Source organism: Pinus tabuliformis, chromosome 3_1 (genome assembly GCF_031772625.1).
Source record: "Pinus tabuliformis cultivar Carrire ecotype Pingquan chromosome 3_1, CPIR1, whole genome shotgun sequence".
NCBI classification, from domain to species: Eukaryota; Viridiplantae; Streptophyta; class Pinopsida; order Pinales; family Pinaceae; genus Pinus; species Pinus tabuliformis.
Genome location: NC_142301.1, coordinates 76,379,611 through 76,393,258, shown reverse-complemented (window position 1 = coordinate 76,393,258; position 13,648 = coordinate 76,379,611).

Sequence of the window (13,648 nt, the reverse complement as noted above, 5' to 3'; positions counted from 1 at the left end):
TTGGCCTTACCAATGCACCTTCAACATTTCAAGGTTTGATGAATTCAATTTTCAAACCATTCCTTAGAAAATTTGTGTTAGTATTTTTTGATGATATACTAATCTACAGCAAGTCTTGGAAGGATCATGTTGAACATGTTGATAGGGTGCTACAACTATTGGAGGAGAAACAATTATATGCAAAAAGATCCAAATGTTTCTTTGGAGTCCAGGAGGTGGAATATTTGGGTCATATTGTATCTCATGAAGGAGTTAAGGTAGACCCTAGCAAAATTAAAGCCATTAAGGAATGGAAAATCCCCACATCCATAAAGCATATGCGAGGATTTCTTGGGTTGACAGGGTATTATCGCAAGTTTGTTAAGAATTATGGGAGAATAGCAACACCTCTAACAACATTATTGAAGAAAGATTCATTTTCATGGACTCAGGAAGCAACAAAGGCCTTTGAACATCTTAAAGAGGCAATGTGCCAAGCACCGGTCTTAGCTACACCAGACTTCACAAAAACCTTTATTGTGGAATGTGTTGCTTCAGGAAATGGAATTGGTGTTGTTCTAATGCAAGATGAAAGACCCATTGCTTTTGAAAGTCGTCCAATCAAGGGAAATTTTTTAAGCAAAGCTATTTATGAGAAGGAAATGTTGGCAATACTCCATGCACTTAGAAATGGTGACCCTACCTAATGGGAAGACACTTCAAGGTAAAAACGGATCATGATAGCCTTAAATACTTTTTAGAACAAAGATTATCCTCTAAAGAGCAACAAAAGTGGGTCACAAAGATGTTGGGTTATGACTTTGAAATCGTCTACAAAAAAGGGAAGCAAAATGTGGTGGCAGATGCACTCTCAAGAAAGGATGAGGATGAGGAAGCATTGTTGTGTGCCATTTCTATTATCCAACCAGATTGGATAAATGAAGCAAGGGAGGAATGGAAGAATGACGAAGAAGTGTGGGCACTTATTCAAAAGCTACAACAAGATTCCAGTACTTATGTTACATTTAGCTGGCAAAATGATTCGTTATGGTACAAAGATCTCTTATACCTCTGTAGGAATTCCCAGCTAAAACAAAATATTCTTATGGAATTGCACACTTCTCCCTTAGGAGGGCACTCAGGATTTTTAAAAACTTACCACAGGGTTAAGAAGGAATTTTTTTGGGATGGCCTTAAATCAGATATTCAAAATTTTGTGGCGGAATGTTTGGTTTGCCAACAAAATAAAGTTGAAACAATTAAGACACCAGGTCTTTTACAACCTTTATCCATTCCAAGCCAACGTTGGGAGGAGGTTTCAATGGATTTTATCACAGGTTTACCCAAGTCTGAGGGAAAGAGTGTCATCATGGTGGTAGTTGACAGACTTACCAAGTATGCACACTTTTGTGCATTATCACATCCATTTAAAGCCAGTACAGTTTCTACTGCATTTATGGAAACAGTTCAAAAGCTACATGGAAACCCAAAGATTATTGTAAGTGACAGAGATCCCATTTTCACTATAAATTTTTGGACAAAATTATTTTCTTGTCTTGGTACTCAGTTAGCTCATAGCTCATCTTATCATCCTCAATCTGATGGGCAAACTGAGATACTAAAAAAATGTTTGGAAGGATATCTTCGTTGCTTTGTATCTGATAAATAGACACAATGGGTCAAATGGTTGCCTCTGGCTGAATGGTGGTATAACACTTCCTTCCATACAACAACAAAAATGACCCCATTTATGGCACTTTATGGGTATCAACCACCATCCATCACATCATATTTAAGAGAAAATTCTAAGGTTCAGGCAGTGGAACATCACATCGAACATCAACAACAAGTCCTCCAACTCTTAAAGGATAACCTCGTGTTTGCACAAAATAGAATGAAACAACAGGCAAATCAACATCGCAGTGAAAGAAGTTTTGATGTAGGTGATTGGGTATTCCTACGGCTACAACCATATAAGCAAATGTCCCTAAAGCAAGCTAAGAAGGATAATAAATTATCACCAAAGTATTATGGTCCATACAAGGTGTTGCAAAAGATTGGTACTATGGCATACAAATTGGAACTTCCTGCAACTTCTCGATTGCACCCAATTTTCCATGTTTCATGTTTAAAGAAGGTTATAGGCGACAAGCTCCCAATTCAAACAATATTGCCAGAACTTGACGAGGAAGGAAAAATTATATTGGAACCGGAAGTAGTCACAGAAACAAGAACTCGACAGCTACGAAATCAATCAATTTCAGAGTATCTTATCAAGTGGAAGAACTTATTCGCTGAAGATTCCACATGGGAGGATGAGAATTTTATGCAGAAGTATCCAGAATTACTCAAGCATTGAGGACAACACTTTTTTGAAGGAGAGGGGCATGTTGGGTCCCTATAATACTAGTGATTACCCCATTACTATTGTAGTTATACCCTTTATTTATATTGCTGTGCCCCTATTACCCCCATATTGTTATTTATGTGCCCCATAGAATCCCTCTATTGTTATTTTTATGGCTTTATATTATTATTGTTAGGTCAGCTGGATTATATTGTGACTCCTTAGACTCCTATATATAGAAAGGAGGTTTTGTCATTTGAACCATCCAAGAATTGTTCATTTATGTAATGTAAAGGAGGTTGCCCCCTCGAAGAGGCTGAATTCTAAGGCGTTGATCTATCTTTTCTATCTTTTCTTGAGCTGGTTTCATAACAATATGAGTTTTGAGATGATTCGCGAGATTAACGTATAGTTTGAGTAAGTGTTATTCAATAACATTTAAGCTGTTAAAATCATTTAAGGATGGCACGTATAGTTTGAGTAAGTGTTATTCAATAACATTTAAGCTGTTAAAATCATTTAAGGATGGCACTCAGTTTGGGACACACTAGCTCTTAGCATGGTTAGATTTTTACCCATGAAGTTTCAAATCAGTAACCTTTACACATAGAGTGCCTTAACAAAACACCTTGTTATCATTTACTCTAAACCCTATGAAATTCATTAATTAATAATATTAAACTTGAACCCCTAACTTCTTAAGAGGAATGACATAATTCTTTTTACCTAAAATTTTATATAAAAGCATTTTATAATTATTCATTCTTTATTAGATATCAGTTTTTTGGGATTCAACAGTGTTAAGGAAGTTATTCATCTATTGACCATTTCCATGAGAGGTAGTTGTAACTGACTAATTTCACATGATTTTTGAATTGTCCACTTAGCACCCATTTCCATGAGAGATAGTCGTAACTCACTAATTTCTCATTATTTTTGAATAGTCCACTTAGCACTCATTGCATTGGGTGATGCTCATAGGGGTGAACAAGTGGGATTGAAACTAATGAAATAAATCACATAGCATCAATTATCACTTTCGGGCCTTGTACCCGGTAACCAGGACTTCCCGAGAGGTCACCCATCCCAGATCACCTCTGGCTCAAGCACGCTTAATTGTGGATTTTTCCCAACAATTAAGCCCACTTAGCTTGCTACCCCATTTACAAAACCTTAACAAGTATGGTGCCTCATAAGCCATTCAAGTAGAGTTCCCTTCACTCTTTTAAATTTAAGTATTGAAAATTTTCCTTTATGTCCTCCGGAAGCCAAACCCAATGTAATGAGGAGATATAAATAGGCATATAGATAGCTCGCCAATATATTTTTTAATTAAATATAACATCAAAATTTTCATAATAAAAAGATATATTCTTATCAATGGCGTGTTTCAACTACCCTTGATTTCCTATTACAAATGCCACTTAATAAAACTTTACCTATTTTAATCAATTTCACAATACAGCCTCAACCTGCTTGCAAATAATATATAAAAGTCAAAACCATTAAAAACAATAGAAGATTCCATTCACTTTATATATATATATATATATATATATATATATATATATATATATATATATATATCCGTGTGATTATAGCAATAAGGGCAAATTCCAGCAACATTTTTATTTTATATATCAGGAGCTTGATAGAATCCGTTGAAAAGCAATTTATCAAATCAATAAAATTAAAAGATAAAAAAAAAAGTGTTTTTATTTAAATCATTTTTAAAAATATATCTATGACTCAAATTTCAATGGGTCAAATTTACCTTTTGCAACCATAAAATCGATAGTCATTACATTGTAAGGCGTTTCCCTATGAAAAGAACACCCTCCCCTTGATTTAAGTGTTAGACAATTAAAATCACCTCTACCATCGGATTAAAAACTGGCACTATTTTGTTACAATTCTCTAACCAAATTTTCTTATGCGCACATAACCCAACGTTCCTCTAAATCCAGGCACTGAAGGCAGCGCTTCGGTAGGTTCTTCTGAACTATCTAACCAGATTTTCTTACCCGTACATAACCCAACATTCCTCTAAATCCAGGCACTGAAGGCAACGCTTCTGCAGGTTCTTCTAAACTAAGCATTAAGGGTTGAACTAGGTATTAAGGGTTTCTTTGAACGTTTGACAAAGATGGCCTTCGTGGGAGCCGGGAAGGGATATCTTGCAGGGGTCTTGACTCAGTCTCTTTTGCAGATGGCGATTTTCCAGGAAGGGCTTTCTTGCGGGGGTCTTGACTCATCTCTTTTGCAGATGGCGATTTTCTGCTTCCTCACCTGCGGCCCGCCCCGAAAGCAGGGAAAAGTCTAGCTAAGGTTTAGCTAATGCGACACCTTCTGAAGCAGAGAACGAGCCATTGCCCAGCTTCTGGAGTGAGGATACCAATCCTCGACCTCTCCCTTGGCTTACAGGAGCGGAAACCTTGCTCACTTGCTGTCTCTGCAATAATCCTCGTCAGGCGGGTAATCGACTCCACGAGGGCTCATCATCATCATCTTCCTCTTGCGGTTGCTCTCTTGGTTGAAAGTGGTTCTTCTCCCCTTTTCACTATGAGTTATCTAGGTCTTATGAGACCCTTCTTGTTTTCTTGTTCACAGGTGAGTGAACAGTTATCAATCACAGTTTGAAGGTGGTTTGAAATTGTCTTCCCTTCTTTTTCCAGGTTGACAAATTTTCCACCAAGTTTGCAGCTTATTTATTTTTTTGTTATTAATGCATGGACCCTATTTAATTTCTACTGAAGAGTTTCTCAGAGGAGGGTTTCAAATTAGCTATGGCCGCTTCAACGACATTTAGGTAGTTTTAACTACTCTAATTTCTTCTTAATAGTCCAGTCAAGGAGAATGATTACTACAGTTTCCTAGCTTCTTTAGTTTAGACAATGCAATCATATTGTTTTTCAATTTTCTTTATGTAATGGAACTCAGTTCTTCTTCTTCTTGATGATGATGATGATGATGATAATGGTTAACGTCCACTGAGACCAAATTGGTCTATCGGACCTACAATTTTCTTAATTTTTACTTGTCTGGCTCCTCGTCTTTCTTGGCGAGATCGGTGTTGTAGCTTTCTTTCTTTTCTCTACCGTCTTCCAACTTTCTTTGTCTTGCATCTCCTTCATCTCTTCTGGTTCTTGGGACATTGGTGTCTTAGCTTCGCGATCTATAGTCGGAGAAGTTTGGTTTAGGAGATCTGCTTTGCTGTTAAATAAAGATTTATTTTCTGTGGTGTTCAAATCCTCATAACTGTTGATTTGTTGGGGCGGGCTTTCTCCTTGCTTGCTTTGAGAGTTGTTTCCTTCTTCCTTGATTTCTTGTGACTCAAAGTTTTCTCTAGAATATTCTTCTTTGATGACAGTGTAGTGTTCTTTTTGTGCTCCTTCCCACCATGTAGATCTGTGGTGGTTTTTTCTAGCAAAATTTTTCTCAGAGGCTTTTGGACAATTTTTGGCTAGATGCCCCGTCTCAAAGCACGATCGACATCTGAAGAGGACACTTTCATAATCAAGCTTCTGGTTACACACATAGTCTTTACTTGTTAGGTTTATTTCAGCTGGGAATCCGGCGCTGAAATCCATTTCCACACAGATGCGTGCATAGGTGGTTCTGGCATATTCCTCTGTTTCTGGGCACCTGCAGTAAAATTTCCCAATTGCATTTCCGATGGCTTTTAGCGAGGAGAGATTCCAGAGATGCAAGGGTAGGCTTGGCAATCTCACCCAAACTGGTGCTAAGGTTATCACTGCTGTAGAGGGATCGAATGATGGGTTCCATGGCTTCATGAATTGGCCTGATTTTTCCCAAAACCAAGGGCCGGAATCTAGAATACATTGTCTGCTTTCAGGATTTTCAAAATCTACTATAAAGAAACCTCTAGCACAGGGGTAGATATTAATTTCATCAGAAATGATAGGCTTCCATACCTCCGAGATCCAATTGTGGAGTGCTATCAGCAGCGGCCAAAAACCATTGAACCGGCAAATTAGGGCACTTTCGGAGAACTTCAAAGCTTCATCGAGTGAGTCCTGGACCACTTGGATAGTGGGAGCTGGGGCTTCACTCACGATATGGGCAGGAAATTGCCCTCCAGAGGAGGATGAGCCACCAGTTATTTTTGCAAAGCTTGGAGCCATATTTTATGCAGATCTGCACCAGATCTATACACCCTCCGCAGAAACCCTTCGAACCGGATAATAGTAATACGATTATGCCAGGTATAATGTTGAGTATTTTTGCAAAAACCCTTTGCAGAAACCCTTCCCACGGGAGAAACGAATCAGACACCCTTCGCACGGGAGAGACCAAGGAATCAGACACCCTTCGCCTTCCACAGAAGATCTGGGGGCGATCGCACAAGAGGCGATCTGGAGCCGCAGAACCCGATCTGGAGCCGCAGAAGCCAGAAGAGGAGGCGATCTGGAGCCGCAGAACACCAATGCCGAGTGAAATTATGCAGCAGCGGTTGATTATGGATTAATCATCGAGCCGCAGAAGAAGATCATCGAGCCGCAGAAGAAGAGGCGATTCTCTCAACGAGCCGCAGAAGATCATCGAGCCGCAACTCAACGAGCCGATCAGAAGATCATCGAGCCGCAGAACCCGATCTGGAGCCGCAGAACACCAATGCCGAGTGAAATTATGCAGCAGCGGTTGATTATGGATTAATCATCGAGCCGCAGAAGAAGATCATCGAGCTCGATCAGAAGATCATCGAGCCGCTATCAACTTTAATTTCCATACCGTGACTATACCCATACCGTGACTATAAGGATTTATTTTAAATTCAGTGTGTAATGAATGACGATTTTCTTGTTATGTTGTTATTCTATATTTTCAGATTGTCTTTCAATTTTTTGTATGTAATGGAACTTAGTTCTCCTTCTGCTTATAACCATACCATGATTTCTGTATGTAATGGAACTTAGTTCTCCTTATGCTTATACCCATACCGTGACCATAAGGATTTATTTTAACTTCAATGTGTAATGAATGACGACTTTCTTGCTATGTTGTTATTCTATATTAGTTATCTTGACAACCACCATGGATTTGGTTCCCTTAAACTTGCTATTTACAAGAATATGGTTTGTGATCTTTCTCGGGTAAGACAGGGTCTGGCCTGCCTGAACTCGGTTTAGCCCACAGGTATAATGTTCTACACTTTTCTTAAATGCACAGTCAGGGATTACTCTTACCGATGGCTCTTGAAGGTTATCAAGTGTGAAACTGTGCAATGCCCTGTTTGGAAACAACATGAACATGGAGTATGGGATGTAGCCACCCCAACTCGAAGCAATTCAAAAATTCAAATGTTGAAGTGTTTCATGTTGCCCATTTTCTCAGAGCATGCTTTCTTCACAACCGACAACTGAACCATTGGAAGGACATCTACATGTATAGGTCTGTTATAATGATCACAACATGGTTTTTATGTTAGAATTTTCTTTAATCTTTGAAATTCACCTTGAATTGATTATAATTTCCAATTCTCAAGAGCTAATCTCATTCTCTGCCTACTGATTAATGCAGAGGTGACAAAGCATTCTGCAACATGGAATGTCATTACAAACTGATTTTGATGGTTGAACAAATGAAAAAATTAACTGCTTCTCCACCATATTCATGGAGTGATACTTCTTACGGTAGAAATCTTTTCTTAAGATTAGAGGCATGAGAACTGTCCATCTGTTATATTCTATGTATTGTTTGCATCAAAGAAGCTGTAGGAAAATGCAAGGCCACAGATGATATAAAAATATGTCTTTGGTTTGCTCGGAGGGAAAGGGAAGGGATGGGATGGTGTGCCCTTTTCTGAACCATATCAATTTGGAATGAGCTTTCTTGTGGTAAAAAATGCATGGCAACAGATGATTAAAAAATATATCTCTGTTTTTCTCATAAGGGAACGGATGGGATGGCATGCCCTTTTCTGAACCATATCAATTATGAATGAGCTCTCGTGTACTTGAACTATTGACGCTTGACATATTCTCTGAGTTTTGTTCTAGTGAATCTTATTGGTTTTAAATACTACCCCTGTTGTACTTGTTTCAGTGTGATTCAGATCCAATTCAGAGGAAAGATTAAAAAACACGAAGTGTGAGTGCAATGCAAAATTTGCACATTATGTAGTACTCCTAAAAATTCACCTGAACGATGTTTCATAAACTCATAAAATCAGCCTTAACTATGACTGATAACTGATAACCCAGGCAGGATAAGTTAATTATTGGGGAAAGGTCATATGTTCTATCCCAGAAATAAATGGTATTAGAAGCGCCGACTTGTTTCCTGCTTCCAAATTCAAAATAGAATAGATTGAGCTTTCATATAACACAGAAATGTAATCATGAATTTATGCAAATTACACTGATTTATGAAGAAACCATGAAAACTTAGTATTTTCATCCAAAACAACATAAAAAAACTATATAAGTCTGAATGCAATTATTGAATCTCGATTAATATCATGTGCTACTACTTTAAATGTTAATGAAATAACCTTTCCTATGTATAAATTCAAAAATTTGTTTTAAAAATTCAATTCAAATACTCCTTATAATCTAGCGTTTATAGATGCTTCTTGAGGAATAAAAAAAATCAAATCCTCATATACCTAGGTGTCTTTTCACGAAAAGCCTTTACATGAATTAATGCCCAAAAAAATCTCAAAAAACTTAACTCGGAAAAATTGATTCAAATGGTCCTTATAAATGTAGTCAAATGCCCTCACAAGAATAAGCTGATCAAATCGATATATATTTTTTCTATTATTTTTTTCATTTTTATTAGTTTTAGTTTTTAAATGATTTTATTATGTTAAGAAAATTATAGATTTGATTGCAGTGGACGTTAACCACCACCATCATCATTATAATCACTAAAAATCTCAAAAAAACTTATTTCAGAAACACAATATATACTTTTCCATTATTTTTTTCATTTTTATCAGTTTTATTTTTTAAATGATTTTTTAATGTTAATATTAAAAATATCAAAAAACTTAACTCTGAAAAATTGATTCAGATGGTCATTATAAATGTAGCCAAATGCCCTCACAAAAATAAGCGGATGAAATCAATATATACTTTTTCCATTATTTTTTTCATTTTTATTAATTTTAATTTTCAAACGATTTTATTAGATTAATATTAAAAATTTAAATTTAATTTCTCTGAAAAATTGATTCAGATGGTCATTATAAATGTAGCCAAATGCCCTCACAAAAATAAGCGGATGAAATCAATATATACTTTTTCCATTATTTTTTTCATTTTTATTAATTTTAATTTTCAAACGATTTTATTAGATTAATATTAAAAATTTAAATTTAATTTCTCTAATGACATATCTGTTGATTTCAATATATACTTTTTCCATTATTTTTTTCATTTTTATTAATTTTAATTTTCAAACGATTTTATTAGATTAATATTAAAAATTTAAATTTAATTTCTCTAATGACATATCTGTTGATCTCTATGTAGATGAAACAAAGGGAAACAAATAGAAACTCGATGCCTTCCTCTAAGTGCTTCTGTTTACAATCATCGTAGAATACTTAGCTGAAATCTTTATTTTGTGGTATCAAGAAAACAGCCGATATAAGAATGATTAGAGCATATGTTAACACTTATGTTATCCATATGGTTCTTCATGTATGGAAGTGTTAGAAGTGTTAAGTTTTCAAGCAAAAGGAGAGCCGGAGCGCGTCAGGATGGAGGATGCCAGGCACAATGCCATGGACAACAAGTAATCGTTTTCCACATTTTTCAAGCTCCAATAATCTATCGCTATCCCACTGCATCTGACATACACCATTAGAACGATCATCAGTCAACTTCAGCTGCATGACCACCTTCTTGCTCATGAAGATCACGTTTTCAAGGATTTGCTTCAGTTTTGCTTAGCCATGCAGAGGCACTTGGAATCCGCCTAGCTTCTAAACTTCCTCTGTTTCAAACATATTTCCCACTCGTTTCTGGAGGTTTGTCTTGTTTTTTGGTTATTTTCTCCTCTCTGGCCAGGGTCAGAAATGCTTATCAGTGCCTTTTCTGCTGTGGTTTGGCTACGCCGGTTATTTGTCATGGCTCCTCTGTTCCGGACTGCGCATCGGCTTCCATTCACGGGTCAGTAACTTATCACCTATCCTGTTTTCTTCTTATTAGACTCTCTCTCATGATGGTTTCATGTATCTGGTTTGGTTTTTTCAGCTATAGGCCCACGCTTTACTGATAGGCTCTGCTATAATTTAGACATTTACAGCTGCGAGTCCTAGTTTTGTCAGTCTGGAATATTTTCTTGTTTAGGATAAGTTTCTCGCAGATAGGCCCTGCTAAAATCACACTACAACCATGCTGAAAGAAATCATTCTAAAGATTAAAGAATCTATATATATATATAGCCCTTGCACAGACATAAGGTTCCGCATAGGTAAATGGTGGTGTGTCATTCATATACTCTGCTGTTGCATAGACTGTCAAAATGAACCAGTAGCATAGGCAGAATTATCAGCCTGTGCGACCTGGTTTCGAACCCGTGAGCTCATAGGATCCAGTTCAGAAAGCTTGCCGTTTTTCTTCACCGTTTTTTCGACTTTCCAATTCAAATCCTCTTTCCGGCGTCTGCAAAGCTTCATAAATTCTGATGGCTGTCAAAAGTCCTTTTTCCGATCAAATGACATATTGACGGAGGAATTTGGCCATCCCTGTCAAGCACATTAATTCTAGAGCCCCCTAGAATTAACACTCAGCTGTCCTATTAGTCTCTTTTCGGATGGTTCTCGTACTATTCTCAGGCCGCTCCATATCGGGTCTTTCTGACATAATCCAAAGGATCCCACCTACTGTACTTATCTATTAGCTTTCCTCTCTAGGGATATTAATATCCAGGCTTTCTTGGCAGTCAGCTAATCTGTGTCAATCTGCCAATTGCATCCGGACGGTACCCTCTCAGCTGCCCCTCCAGAGCATTCCATTTGCCAAAGAATGTCGGTTGAAAGTGACTCCCCTTCCACACAGGCACTTTTCAATGCTGCCATCGAGGCTGAAATTGCACGTGAATCTGCCAACAAAGCATCCACATGGCATGCCACGGTGGAAGAGATGCTTCCGTCATCCTGTCAGGCTTTCTCCTTTCCGGATTTGGACAACAAGGTCTCCCCTAAATATAGCAGCAATCCGGATAAGGTCAGTCGTTCGAAAAAATCATGCCACCCGATCAAAACTATTCCTCCTCCAAAGGCGGTCTCTGTTTCCAGTTCCACTTTGTCGGAGCGCATAGAGAGTCTTCAAAAGCTGGCACTTGTTGGGAAATGGCATTTCCCTGAAATGTCAGATAATGAAATGAGAATTTGGTTATCTACCAGATGGACGTCTGTGATCGGTTACATGCCGGTCACCTCCCGACTGATGAACGACTGGTATTCATTCCATTTCTTAACCCCAGAGGATCTGGAAATGATTCTTAATAAGGCTTGGGTTATTGGAAGGAGTTTTCTAGCCTTATCCCGGTGGTACGTGGGCTTCGACCCACTAAAAAATACGCCTTCCAACTGTATGATCTGGGTAAAGCTACCCAATCTTCCTCTGGAATTATGGTCCGTTGATACACTCATGGAGATCGGAAACTCTGTCGGAAAATCTATTTACGTGGATCCATGGGTCAGAGGGGAGAAGGACAAAAGGGTTGCATGGGTTCTGATTGAGAAACCATACAAAGGCGGCTATCCGGATCATATTGTGATTACATGGGAAGGAACCACAATCTGTCAAAGACTTGACTTTTGGGGTATACCCTTCCGCTGCTCTCTATGCCATAGAACAGGTCATCTATCTAAAAATTGTAGTCACAGGTTTAATCGCAAGCCTAATCGGCGGCCCCTATTTAGAAACAGACACAATGGCACCGGTTCTATGCCTGAAGATGCGGCTTTACTCCGTGACCTGCCTTCCTCTCAAGTTAATGCCGCTTCTTCTCCTCAGTCAAATGCGCAGAAGCAACTAGATGACTCGACCGCGCCGGATTATGGATGCCCATATATTCCCGAGCCTAATAGTGACGTGCCAGTGCCATCCCCTCCTCCCCTAAACAAAGGAGATTTCGTGGTGGGATCTCACCCCATACTGCTCAGTTCATCGTCCCTCTCACCTGCCTCTCCAGAGCCTACTAAAGGCAAAGAGCCAATGCCTTCACCGACGCTTAACTCTTCCCCGATGGAATCTCCGCTTAACAAAACCGATTCTGATATTGAACTTCTCCTTCTGAAGAATCCTTTTGTCCTTGAACCTATGACCATCCACAAGCCCTCCTTTCCATCCATTAGCCCCAACTCGGCTAAAAACATAACTGTCCGCAAGAAGCACAAAGGAGGAAGCCGCCATTTCAGGGGCAGAACAATTGCTACTGATTATGGTATTACTAATCTTTCCCTGGTCGAAGTCCCAGTCATTGATTCTGCTGATCCTCAGCCGCTTAGAGCATGTATGGCTGGTCAGCCTTCAAAATGACCTTTCTGACCTCTTTGAACATCAGGGGATTGGGCGCCCTCCCTAAATATCTGGCGCTAAAGGAGATTTTTGTATCGGCCCACTCACGTATTATTTTTATTCAGGAGACAATGCATTCTAGGAAAATGTCCTTAGACTTTTTCAGAAGAATGTTTCCGTCCTGGTACATGGTTGCATCTGATGCCGAAGGATTGTCGGGTGGTCTGGCTGTGTTATGGGACCCGACATGGGTCAAGGCTAAAGCTTTCAAATGTTGTGCAGGTATTTTAATTTCAGCTTATGTCAGGGGACAATCAAAATTGCTCAACATCTTGAACATATACGCACCCTACAAGAACAGGTCATCCTTTTGGGATTTGGTATTTTCTTCTGGGATTCTAGACATTGAATCATTGCTGATCGCCGGTGATTTTAACGCTACTCTGAATTCAGATGAATGCTGGGGCAACTGTAGAAAGAATGACTCCATTGCTGACAGGCTCCGCTCAGAGTTTCTGTACAGGAACTTAATCGATGTCATTCCATGTAAAATGTCCCCTACATGGGAGAATGGCAGAACTGGCTCAGCTTTTATTGCCAAGAGGCTTGATCGCTTCATTATTAATGCAAGTATCGTTGCTGAATGGGGTATGCCTGCTGCAAGAACTGGAGATGACCACACATCGGATCACCGCCCCATTTTTCTTGATTGGCTGGAACCTCATCATAGGATGGGCTATTCCTTCAAATTCAACAGGGTCTACTTGTCGGATGATTCCTTCAATGAAGCCATAAAAAAGAAATGGAACGAACTAAAACAGTC